This window comes from Pteropus vampyrus, unplaced genomic scaffold (genome assembly GCF_000151845.1).
Source record: "Pteropus vampyrus isolate Shadow unplaced genomic scaffold, Pvam_2.0 Scaffold139, whole genome shotgun sequence".
Lineage (NCBI taxonomy): Eukaryota > Metazoa > Chordata > Mammalia > Chiroptera > Pteropodidae > Pteropus > Pteropus vampyrus.
Window position 1 is genome coordinate 1,902,384 of NW_011888920.1, and position 13,322 is coordinate 1,915,705.

Consider the following 13,322-nt stretch of genomic DNA (forward strand, 5'->3'; position numbering starts at 1 on the left):
ATTGATAATAGCCATTCTGACAGGCGTGAGGTGGTTTCTCATTGTGGTTTTGCATTGCATTTCCCTAATAGCTAGTGAGGTTGAGAATTTTTTATATTTCTATTGGCCATTCATGTGTCTTCTTGGGAAAAGTGTCTGTTCAAGTTCTCTGCCCATTTTTAAATTAGATTGTTTATTTTTCTGTTGTTGAGTTGTATGAGTTCTTCATATATATTTGATATTAGCTCCTCATCAGAAGTGTTATTTGCAAATATTTTCTCCCATTTGGTTGGTTGCCTCTTTGTTTTATTAATGAGGTTTGTTTTTTTTTTTTATTTTTTATTTTTTGCTGTGCAGAAGCTTTTTAGTTTGATACAGTTCCATTCATTTAATTTTGCTTTCACTTCCCTTGCCTTTGAGGTCAAATTCATAAAATCCTCTTTAAGTACAATATCCATGAGCTTAGTTCCTATGTTTTCTTCTATGCAATTTATTGTTTCAGGTCTTCTTTTTAGGTCTTTGATCCGTTTTGAGTTAATTTTGGTGTATGGTGACAAATAGCAGTCTAGTTTCATTTTTTTACATGTGGCTTTCCAATTTTCCCAACACCATTTATTGAAGAGCCTTACTTTTCATTATATGATTTTTGGCTCCTTTGTCAAAAATTATTTGCTCATATATATGAGGTTTATTTCTGGACTCTTGATTCTGTTACATTGGTCTTTGTGTCTGTTTTTCTGCCAATACCATACTATTTTGATTATTGACAGTTTGTAGTATAATTTAAAGTCAGGCAGTGTGACACTTTGAGCTTTTTTCTCAGGATTGTTTTGGCTATTTGGCTATTAGTGATTCCATACAAATCTGGTGACTTTTTGTCTTATTTAATGGATTCTCTGTATACTAAATTAAGTTACTTTACACATATCTGCTTGTAGAAGAACAAGAACATCATTAGTGCTATAAAAAATGAGAGGATGATAAATTATACAGGTAGAAATGAGAATACATTCCTATATTCTCTTTGATTCATAGCTACTTTCAAGACAACTGAGAGGATTGCTGCTAAGTTTGGTATAAGCCTGACAAAATATATTATGGCATTGGATTATATTTTTAAATTAAAAAGAACTGGAATTTTTATTTTTCCCTTTAATAAAATTTATATTTCCTCCAGAATCAGCTTTGGCTACAAAGCTGGAAGCAATTAAGAATATGTAGGAACAATTAAAACCCTAGAAAATTGTTTTTATCTCTAATAGATTGCAACAGAGTTAAATTGTGAATTGGTCACTAGAGAAGATTTGTCATGATGACTCATGTAAATTACTGCAACTTCTTTCATCTGGGAAATAGACCTCATTAGTCCTAAATTCTACCTTATGATTTTCCCAAGTAACCAAATATCATTGCTTTTACTATAGAAAGGCTCTTGATACCATTTCTTTCAATAAAAAATATATTAAGATATCACTTTGGTCATAATTCAAAACTAACCAAAGATATAAAGGAAGCAAATGGTCACACTTATATCTATTTATCATAGAATCATAGTTGAAGACACATTCATAGATAATAGGAACTGAGTCAAATGTTCAGCCTCTTTGCTCCTGTCTGAGGATCCCAGATGCCTTTCGGCTCTTCAGGAAAAAGAAAAGTCCTTATTTGCTAGTGATATCCAGGAGAGCCAATTTGCTTATAAGCTTCTAGAAGACATTTTTTTTTTTTTCCAAATAGCAGGTAACATATTCTTAGAACTTCTAGAAATGGATTTCATGCTCACCTAAAATTTCTTCGTTTAACAAACAGAGAAACTAGAGAGCTGGAATGTTGAATTAATATCTCAAACTCAAGTTCAAAATACAATTGACCTTATAAAAATTAGCATTAAACAATAACTTCATTATGAGTTAGAGTATATTAGTATTTTCCATGGCTGTTAAAACATGTATTTACAAAAAGTAATTTTCTACTTGCAAATATTTATAAGAGCAAAATATTTAAAAGAAGAGTAAAAGATAAATAAGCAAAACAATGCAAACTTTTGGAAAGATTTCTTGGTAATTCAACAATAGCTTTATTTTTTACACACTATTTTCTTGGTACCACATTAGATTGGTAGACTCTTCCAATGAATATGACACTTTTTGTTTTTAAGAAACATAAAACATCGTGGTATACACTGGTCAACAAACTATTTTGTCAACAGACAGAGATAAAAGATGCTATGAGAAAAGCATAAAAGACCAGTTTTTCCATCCTGCAGAGATTAAGGAAGACAGTCTAGAGTTGGAAGCTATACTGAGTCTAGATCAATAGAAGAAGTTAGCTAATCAAAGAAAAATGGGAGAACATTCTTGGAAAAGGAAACAATATATAAAAAATGAATCCATGGAAATATAAAACAGTATCAAGTTTACAGAAAACTACTAGTCCTTCTCCTCACCCCCCCCTCTACACACACTGGTGTTAAATCAGGAAGGAATTATGGGAGATTAGGCTATAGAGATAGTAGAGATAGTGGCTATTAATCATGATTCCTACTATTCTAGGAAATATTGTCTTTAGAGTATAGGTAATGGGTAGCACTGAGTATTTAGATTATGGTAGCAAAATTATCCGTTTTAAATTTTAGATAGTTCATTCTAAAAGCTATGATTGAGGTAAATACAAAAGGAAAGAGACAGTATTAGATAAACCTAAAATAAGATTAGACAGAAAGGGCTTAAAGCAAGGGAGAAGTCAGAAATAAGTCAGAGATTAAATTGTAAAATAATCTACTGTACATGATAGCAAGAGAGGAAGAAAAAAGTCTTGATTAATTCCCTTTTCTTTTTTAACTTGAAGGAATGAGTAATGCTATCAACTAAACCCAGTACCCATGAGAAAGATCATGCATAGTATAGGAGAAGGTAGATTCATTATTAGATATATTCTATTTGAGGTAGTCATGGGACATCTAAATTAAGATGTTTAGCAAAATTGAAATGCATATCACAATAGAAGGTAAATGCTTCTGAAACTTAAGAATTCAGTTAGGGATGGAGATTCAGATTTTGGAGTCCTATTATACAAGTGGTAGTGAAAATAATTAGAAAAATGGGATTACTCAAGATGTAGAATGAGATTAGGATTGACTGAAGTCAGAATTTCAGTGAACACTGAAGACTAGCATAAAGACAAAGAAACTAGAGTACAGGAAGGAGATGGAGAAAAAAAAATGAGAGTAAGAAAGAGTTTGAGAATGGAAGTGCTTAAAGAGAGTGTAGAATATTTTGAAAGTGGCGTGTGTGGTAATCAAGAAATTGTCACTGGAAAGGATTCATTGGATCTGGCAAAAGAATGATTATTATTGACTTTTCAAGAACACTTTCAATGCAGTAAACATATAGTTAGAAAATAAGTGTGAATTTTCATTTAGTGTGAATCCTTAAGTATGAATCAACACCGTGCATTTCCATTCCTGCTGGAAACCTAAATAGAATGACATTAAGTATTTTTTAAAGGTATAAGACCAAAAAGACAAAAGAAAAAATATGAAAGTACACTATAATATTCATTTTGGAATATGCAAATACATGAATAACAACTGACTCTATATGTGAAAAAATCAGCCTAATTGATGCCAATAAAAAGCATGATCATTTGTGCAGCAGAACCATAGAAACTTTCAAGAATTGAAAGTGCAACTAAACTCTGAGTGTGAAGTAACTCTGGGTGTGAAATGGATTAAAAACAAAAGATTTGTTTGAACTTTGTTTTTAGTAATAAGTAGCTTCCCAGATGTTCTCCTTCAGTCCAAGCAAATAGGCAATTGCCCTTCTTTGAGCTCTGCAGAAGAAAAGATTTTTATTCTCTGGAAATAGGTAACCACAGAGCTCTGGATTGGAGACACGTGAACAACTGAGGTCAAAGATGAGACACCCTGGGATAAAATTGATAGCATACTGCATGATGAGGTTCCTGCCTTCATGCTGCCTGCCTCCCACATCTCTAGCCTCCATGCTCTTACTCTGAGGGCAGATGATTGAAAGATTATTTTGGGGGGAAACTTCCCTGAATGGAAAACCACTAATAATATTCAAAAGAACTTGTATCTCGGCCCAAATAAACTAGTGTCAGGCTCATGATTCAAAAGCTATTTGATAGATGATAGATGATAGATATAGATAGATGATCGATACGGAGAGATAAATATCTTCCCTTCAAAATTTTAAAGTCTACTTCTTAATTTGATTGGACAAAGATCAGCAGATATTTTTTAAATGTCTTTAAAATGAAAGATACATATGAAAACACCAGATAGGAAAACAGACTTAAAAACAAGAGAACATATAGAAAATAACACACACACACACACACACACACACACACATGAAATTAGAATTCTCATCATCAAAGCTAAAAGAGACTATCCTATTACATTTGTGAAATAAGAGTATTCAGGGAAAAAGGAAAAATTCTTAGAAAGTTAAAACTTATGACAAAAATAAACCATTTAAATGCTAGAAAACAATGTTGAGAAAAACTTCTCAGAAAGAACAAAATTAAAAAGATTATTTTTTAAATAGAAGAAAAAAGGTTTTCAAAAGGCTCAACCTAAAAAGCCAATTAATAAGATTTCCAAATCAAAAGAAACAATGATAGGGAAGACATTATGAAAACATTATTTAAGAAAATTTTCCAGAATAGAAAAATAGAATTTTCCAGATTGAAAGGCTCATTGAGTATCTACACTATAACTCAGCTTCATAAAACACCCATATGAATGTTTATTCTGATAAAATTTCAAAACACTAAGGAAAAGTCCTAAGAACATTCAAAGAGAAAAAAAAGGGGTTACATATAAAGAATCCAAAGGATCACATACAAGGCAATAAGAATATTATGTTATTTCTAAACAGCAACACTACAAGCTAGCTAAAAGAGATCAAAACAATTGTATTCAATTGTGAACAAAAATATTTTCCAACTGGAATCTATGAATCTCAGCCATAACAAATTAATGCAAGGATTTTTTTCAAACATGCAAGGATTCAACTTAATTTATCTTTACATACTCTTTTTTAGGTGCTATAGAATAACTATCTAAAAAATGATTAAAGTATAAATTTGATAAAAGTGAAGACATTAAAGTTCAAAGAATTGGAATTGAACAAAAGATATGTAAAGGGAAAACTAATGAAAATTCACTTCAGGTTGGAGTAGAAGTGAAGATTTCAGGTGGGATATTTCACACACACACACACACACACACACACACACACACACACACACCGGTGCACACATGCACACACACCGCTTTCCTGGAGTCAAATACATCAAGTAATTTTTCAGTTCCTCATGGTGTGTGTGTGTGTGTGTGTGTGTGTGTGTATGTGTGTGTGTAGTAGAAGCAGTACTAGTAGTAATGCAGGGAGGTAAAAAAAAAAGCTATATCTTCAACATTCGTGATAAGAAACCAATAGATAATGTCAAAATTTGGGGAAAAAATCACAAAATAGTAGTAAAAACTTAATATTTAAAATATGGAGTTAATATGGTTTATAAGCTTATGCCCATTTTTATGGGAAATTATATTGGAATGTTCAGAAATAATATTCCTGACACTTAACACCTCCAGGGTGTTATTGTCATTTAAAGAAAACATATATATCTCTCAAAGGATAGCAGAAATTTTCAAAAATTTAAGCCAGAATGAGAAACCTTGATTTTGCAATTTTCACAAAATCAGAGTATCGATAAATACAAAAAACAATGCTTCTTTTAAATGATATAGACATTATTTTCCATAGCTCAGAGAGCTAAATTTATTTTACTTAATATAGGAAATTCCTTTCTTTTTACCTTCCAGTGTTGGTCCTCCTCAGAGGCAGTCTACTAAATGTTTCCCAATATCAGTTCTCTAACTTTTCTGTAACAATAGAATCTTATTTTTATTGAGGTACGCAACTTTCCAGATATAGAACAAATTTACCATGGTTGTTTTTGTTTGTTTGTTTGTTTGTTTGTTTGTCACTGCATTCTGACCAATAGAATGTAAACAGAAGAACCTTCTGATGATTCATTTTATGTGTCAACCTGACTAAGTCACAGGTTACCCAATATTTGGTTAAGAATTATTCTGTATCAGTGAGGGTGTTTCTTGGTGAGATCAACATTTGAATTGGTAGACTGTGTAAGAGACCGCCCTTCCCAATGTGGGTGGGCCTTATCCAATCCATCGAAGCCTGAATTGAACAAAAGGCTGAGCAAGAGAGAATTTGCTCTCTGCCTGATGGTCTTCCAGCTGGAACATCCAGTCTCCATTGGTCTTCTCCTGTGTTCAGACTCAAACGGGAGAACACTCTACCAGCTCAGGCTGTGTTCAGATTGCAGATCTTAAAACTTCTCAGCCTCTGTAAATGGCAAAAGTCAATTCCTTATAATTGGTTTCTCTCTCTTTCTCACTCTCTCTCTCAATCTCTCTCTCTCTCTCTCTCTCTCTCTCTCTCTCTCTCTCTCTCTCTCTCTCTCTCTCTCTCTCTTGTGTGTGTGTGTGTGTGTGTGTGTGTCCTATTGATTCAGTTTCTCTGGAGAACTATGATTAACACTGTGACTAATACAGGCCTTATAGAACTTAAAAGAATTGGGATATATTTTTAAAAACAAGGGGTTTGGCCTTCTGTGTACTACATATGGATATGATGGGTAGAGCTCAAACAGCCATCTTGATCTATTTTGAGGAAACCAAATGCCAAGACAAGTTAAAACAAATTTGGTACATGGTGCCATTGAGACTATCTACCTTTGGACTGCTGTTATGTGGGAGAAAAATAAACTTCTATATTATTTAAGCCAATGTTGTATTTTTTTTTTGCCACTTATAAATAAAACTCATTCTAACTGATACATATTCCCCAAAATGATCTCATAAAAGTTAGTATTTGTAATACTTGGTTCAATTGAATATGATTAAATGTAGTCGTATCCTCTAGTGTTATACCTTCCTTATGCTATTTTTAGTCTCCTGGAGGCAGACTTATTTTCCAATATGAAAAAAAAAAGAGTTAACAAAGCTGCATGATTCATTGATAAAATAGACTGTTCCTTCATGCAAATGAACTGTTTTTTATACTTACAAACAATATGTAATTATAAAGATGTAGCATAAATCAATGATAATTTAAAACTAGTTTTTTCTCCGAAAAGACCATAGTGTGTGTGTGCATATATTTGTGTAAGGTGGCCCATAATCACAGCAAAAAATAAGGAGAAAAAAAGTCACATTTTTATTTTTATATATAAGACCTTTTTTAAAAAAATCAGCAACATTATATATGGGTCAATTATGTAATAATTTAGCCCACTTCCAATTGTGCAAATTATACAACAAAAAGCATCATCGAGGGTTCAAATCTCAAAAATACCAATTAACGCTGAGCTACTATTATCTAACCTCTGCAGAGGTTATTTTCAAATAAGCTGATTTTTAGATGTGTAAAATGTGGATGACCACAGTAAGTACCCCAAGCCTGGTTATCTGGATTATAAGAAGTAATTCATGTAAATGGCTGGACTATGATGAGTAACTAATCATTATTATCATTAATATTAGTAGTAGTGTATGTGACAGACATTTACACAGACACTTAGTTCTCTGGACTAGAAAAGTTGGCAGTGAGGGCTAATACTTTTAAAAGTATATAGCTAAGGGCCATAAATTTTAAAATCTGACTTGCCTCGGCCTCACAAAATCTCAGAAACCTATATAGCGTGTTTCTACAAATTCTATCAACCTCTCAAGGATTAATTGTAAGGGGACAAAAAACCTCTTAAAGGCCAACAAATATAGTAAAGGAGGGGCAATAAAAATGAAATTTTAAGACTGCCTTTTGGAGGCAGATGGCTTTCCAAGGATATGGCTGAAGAACATGGAGCAGTGACAGTCACATGAGAATGGCCCAGCAGAAGAGCTCCTGGAGGATGTTAGTAGGGATATCTGAAACGCTCAAGCTGAATCAGCCTACGTACTGTGATACTCTCATAGCATTGGCCTCTGCAAGATTTGAATAAACTTTTGGGAAAAGACCTGAAGAACCATGCTGTGAGACAACGAGTACCAAGGCACCATTCCACTGTATATGAACAGCAAAGGCAACCACCAAACGCTGCTTTGGATAGCCTCCCAATAATTAAAAATGTTCACTTCTTTTCTTTCTTGCTTTATAAATTCAAGCACATCATTATTACCCTTGAAAATGCATGATAAACCCATTAGAGGAATGTCTTAAAATGAACAAAGGCTTAGTCTTAATATTAGAATCATGAGTGATCCTTATGCATTTGCTAATTATTTTTTCCTTTGGTAGATATTAGCAGTGCCTTTTATCTACATTAGCATTTACATATGCTTACAAGGCACCCATTTGTATTGTCTGCATTTATAAACAATTACTCTATGACTGACCTCCTAAATAAATGAATAGTCTCACTCTAGAGAGTGCAAACCAACCTATTTACACCCTCTCCTACACACCACTGAGATATACCTGAGAAAGAAAAACATCGACTCAAAGATGAATCTAATAGTCCATTTCTGCTGCTGTAAATTGAGATTTGTCTGGGCATTGTGCCATATTTTTATTCAATCTTCTTTTCCTGAATTCAGTTCCGATTTTCTGTTTTTATCATTCAACGATATGATTTTGTTATAACTCTGGAACAAACCTGCATATGTTTCATTGTTTTTCTATAGAGAAGGACTATAAGAAGTAGCACATTTAAACAGCATTTTGTTCTTATAATAACTAGAGACTAAGAATGCTGACCACACTGACTAAAGGCTTATAGATTAAAAAAAAAAAAAGTCCTTTAATGTTTTCTTTTGATACAACCATCAACCATCAATAAGTTATCTCTGATTATTTACTTAATAAGTATTTATTAAGAATTAAATACATTGCTAGGCCCTAAGAATTCTGCTCTGAGCCAGATACTATCTCTAATTTAATGCTAGGATCTAGGGGTCCCCAAATATTAGTATTTTCAGTAAGAATTTTTTGGTTACCCACTAAATGATGAAGTACAGTTCTGGAATGCAGATATGAGTAAGAAGTTCCTGTATTCAAGGAGCTAATAGTGCTAACGGACACTTAGAATGGCAACTGGTAGCTGCAATGATAACACTATGCAAAAACTGACTAAAAACACACAGGAGGAAACTTTAATCCAATAAGAGGTCAAAGACATTGATGTATTCAGAAGCTGAATGAGAAATATCAAATTTAAGAATGGATGGAGTCTACGGCCATGCCACCCTGAACAAGTCCAATCCCATCTGATCTCGGAAGCTAAGCAGGGTCTGGCCTGATTAGTACTTGGATGGGAGACCACCTAGGAAGACCAGATGCTATAGGCATAAAAAATAAAAAATAAGAGGTCGTAAGCTGACAAGGTCCTTGCAATCTGTGAGGTCGACCAAGGGTTGCCTCATCTAAAAAAAAAGAATGGATGGAAGGCCATATAAGTAGGTGTAATGCTTGTGAGGGCCAGAGCTGAGGCAGAGCATGGCTGTTTGCCACATGACAAGTCCCTCAACCTAGCTGGTACGTGAGGGTGAAGGTGAGACTGAAGAGGGGATGTTGCATAAAAGAAGATTGGTCAGCTCCTTATCAAGGGACCCTGCCTGGGTGGCACACATTGCCATAGTAAAGCTGAGAATCCTACTTGGGACCGCACACTAAGGAGACCTCAGTTTCTCAGAAACAATGCCCCTCCCCCGCCATTAACCAAACTCACAAAACTGATTTGTAAACACCAAGTTAATTGACTAGTTTATAATTTAAAAATAGCTTTTATGTGGGCCTGTATGCTTATGTAAATACAAACAAAATAAACTCTTTCTACAGGTAAATCTATAAAGGCAGCCAGTCGAGTTTAGAAACTTGTTTGGTGATAGCAGAAATCAGAATCAAGAGATTTTGACTTAATTCACATATTGGGAGGTGGGGAGTTAGGATAATAATAGAATTAATAATAGAATTGATCCATTAATTTTATAATGAGATAGTCTTGCCAATAAGGGTAAAAATCATATTCCATAGGCTGATGTTATTTTTAACCTATGAGAGCATTTGAAGGGGCTTGAGTAACCTTATTTTACTCTCCATTCTTGAATGCCAGGCAATGCACTATTTTGCACATTATCTCCTCCCATAACATAATGTAGCCACTATATGACTGGGCCAAGATTTGATCTATTTTCAAAACCTGTGACATTTATGCTTCAACGATCAACAAATTTTCCTCCTCAATGGCATATCCTTTATTTAGATAAGCGGCACAGCTAATAGAATTTGACTTGAGTTTGGGACCTAGTTCTGTCACTTAGTAACTGTGAAGTCTTGTATAAGGCACCTTAGCTCTTTGAATCCCAAATTCCTGTATAGCAAAAGAGAGAAAATAATATATATGGATAGATTTATATGAACACATTCACATTATATGTGTTCAGGTTTAGTATATAGCAGAATACAGTTTTCAATAAAAAGCATTTGTTATTGCAATAATAAATTTAATAATGAATAGTTAATTTGCAGTTCTTGAACTCATTCTGCCTTCTTCAAGTTATTTTGCATGTATCTGTTTTGATCCACTAAGCTCTTCTTTTTCAGTTTGTCTTTCAGAGGTAGTTATTTCCTCTTTTCTAAGTCTTTGGATAGAGCCTAATTGAAAGCCCTGATGTGACAACATGCTGACAGTAGCTAGTGGACTAAAATCTACAATACATTCACCTGTTCAAAGTGTCCTGGAGGATGCCAATTTTCTCCCCAGGGAAAAGATGAGTGGTGTCTCCTTCTAACTCCTCCTAGAGTGAAGATAGAGGACTTCTAATATTTTTAGTCCACTTTGTTTCTAAGGGCCTTAAAAATATTTATAAATATGGCCACAGAAATTCTCATAATCCCTAACCCCAAAATAGTGTCTAAACAGTAAAACCTACAAAATAAGGCCAATCATTGATCCCTGAAAAATTATTATATTTGCAGATGACATTCATTATAACCATAACCGGGAGGAGGAGTAGTTCCCAGAAATGGTGTGCAATTCAGCAAACATAAATGTAAGAGACTACCTGGAAGCCAGTCATGGTCTTATCGGGCTGTATAGTCATTTGCAAGCCAGTTCTTCCTGATTATAGAGATACAATTAGGCAATATACAAGATGCTTGTCAATAATAATGTCAGATCTTTTTGAGAAACCATGATATTGCCCCAAGCTTAAATAGAAAGAATTTTATGTCATCTCTAGATGAATTAAGTATTTTATCGAAAAGTAAATGACTTTTATTTTCAAATTTATTGCTATAACAGCAAATTTATGGTAGTTACCTTTGGTGAGTACAATGTAGGGCAGAAAAGATGACTTGCATCTTCTACATCATTCTCTATGGTGTGAGATGTATTTTAAAAAGAAAGTATGCCCATACTATATTTTGATATTTTATATTAACATAATTTTCCTAAGTTATTCTATTTCTAAGAAAAACATTAAATTGTTTCATGTCTGTAAGTGAATCAGGCAATGAAGGAATCCATCTATTAGAGAAGGCCTCTCTGTACATCTCTGCCTTTTGATTCATACCTAACAAGAAAGATTTGTACTTCAGTTTTTTTGTTCCTCTTTCGTAAAAAGAGATAAATTAATTGTATTCAATAATTCTTGCCCCCAAAGAAGAAAATGTTTCTTCGAATTTATTTAATGCCTGAGTAAAAACTTTTTTAAAAAGAATATAATTTACTGTGATTTTCCTAGGACATATGCAGTGCTAAATACATATCAACTAGAAGGGAAATAGAAAAGTTATGTTGATATCAAAGCTACACTGACTTTCATCATTATTGGCATTAAACACAATTTTATCTTTATTATAAATGTATGTTCCTATGGGTATATGCCACTCTTTTCATTTTTTTTTTTGCTCTTCATACTTCATTTAAGAAAAACTTGAATTTTATCTCCATTTTGCATTTGATGTTCTTGAAAGATTTTACCTAAAACATTCAGGTAGATAATCCTTGTTAAAATACAGATCCTGTACTTAAATTTTTCTCAGTTTTAATAAGATGCCATGTCATTTCTTGTTTAGTGTATAATGCTACGTTGGAAACCATGACATCTTTAAACTAGTAGGACCTCTTGGTCATGTCTTCCAGTCACCACAGCTCTTTGTTTTACACTTGAGGAGAGACCTGAGGTCCCAAAATCTTGAGTTGCCCAAGGTCACATAGCTAGTCATTAAATTAAATCATCAGTATTAACTAGAGTTTAGAAACAAGGACTTCTGTCTCCAATTACTTTATTACACTGTTTAGATTCTGCTTCTTTCTCTGAGAAAACTTGGCAGTGCAAGAGCTTTGTAAGGGTTATGTGCTTAATTAGTTGTAATTTTTCATTTGTGATTCAATGTTTATGTGTGCATTAAATTCTGCAAGAGTCCATTTGTTCTTTAAGTTTTGAGTAACTAGAAGAGGACTTTCATCTTCAGTATGATGATGAGTGCTGAGCTCTGGACAGTTTTGGACATGGGATCTACTTGAGGGACTTTCTCTTACCCAGAGCAGTGTCAGACCTATGCTTTTTCAGCACATTTGGGAATAGATGAATTATGTTAAGCCGAACAGAATCCATAGCTGAAGTTGGTACTAGAGACTGCTACATTTATGCAGTGGCATGAAATATTTGCTATGGAAGAGACCTTGAAGACCAATTCTCCATTCTACAGCTGAGAAGACTAATGCCTCCCCAAAATCAAGATTTAGCCCAAGATCACAGCAGAGATATGATTTGGAACAAAGGTTTACTGTGGTTGTGTAAGACCAAAGCATTTGCTTAAACCCTGACCTTGCTTTGGTCTCTTTCAGAATCACTATTTGCTGACATGTGCTATTGGATAATCTTTCTCTCTTAGATTCACATTCTTCCTAAAACCTTTTCTTAGAAAGGTATATGCCTCACTAGCAACTGTTATATTTTCAGGTATTTGGCTGCTACTGTGCTTTTATTTGAACTTTAGCTTCAGTGAATCATTAAAGCAGTTCTCTGATCTGCATTACTTGCCTTGCCTGAGTTTGACACAAAGAGGAGTTATGTTTATGTTACTCTATATCATTCTGAACTTTGTCCAGTCTTCCAACCTACTTTATTCCAAATAAAATCAATACAAGTCCCAACGATGATAAAAAGAACGCTCTGGCCCATGTTCTGTACTAAACCAATATCTGCCCTCCATTATACACACATCCTGAAACTATTCCAATATTTCATAAAAGGTATATCTCATGTATGAAGAAAATCCAGT

At 33.7% G+C, this 13,322-nt stretch overlaps 2 pseudogenes; both read left to right on the forward strand.

Moving 5' to 3' along the window:
- LOC105297475 overlaps nucleotides 1–13,322 on the forward strand; it is a 110,251-nt pseudogene that overhangs the window by 43,727 nt on the left and 53,202 nt on the right.
- Nucleotides 9,261–9,379, forward strand: LOC111744710 (annotated as a pseudogene).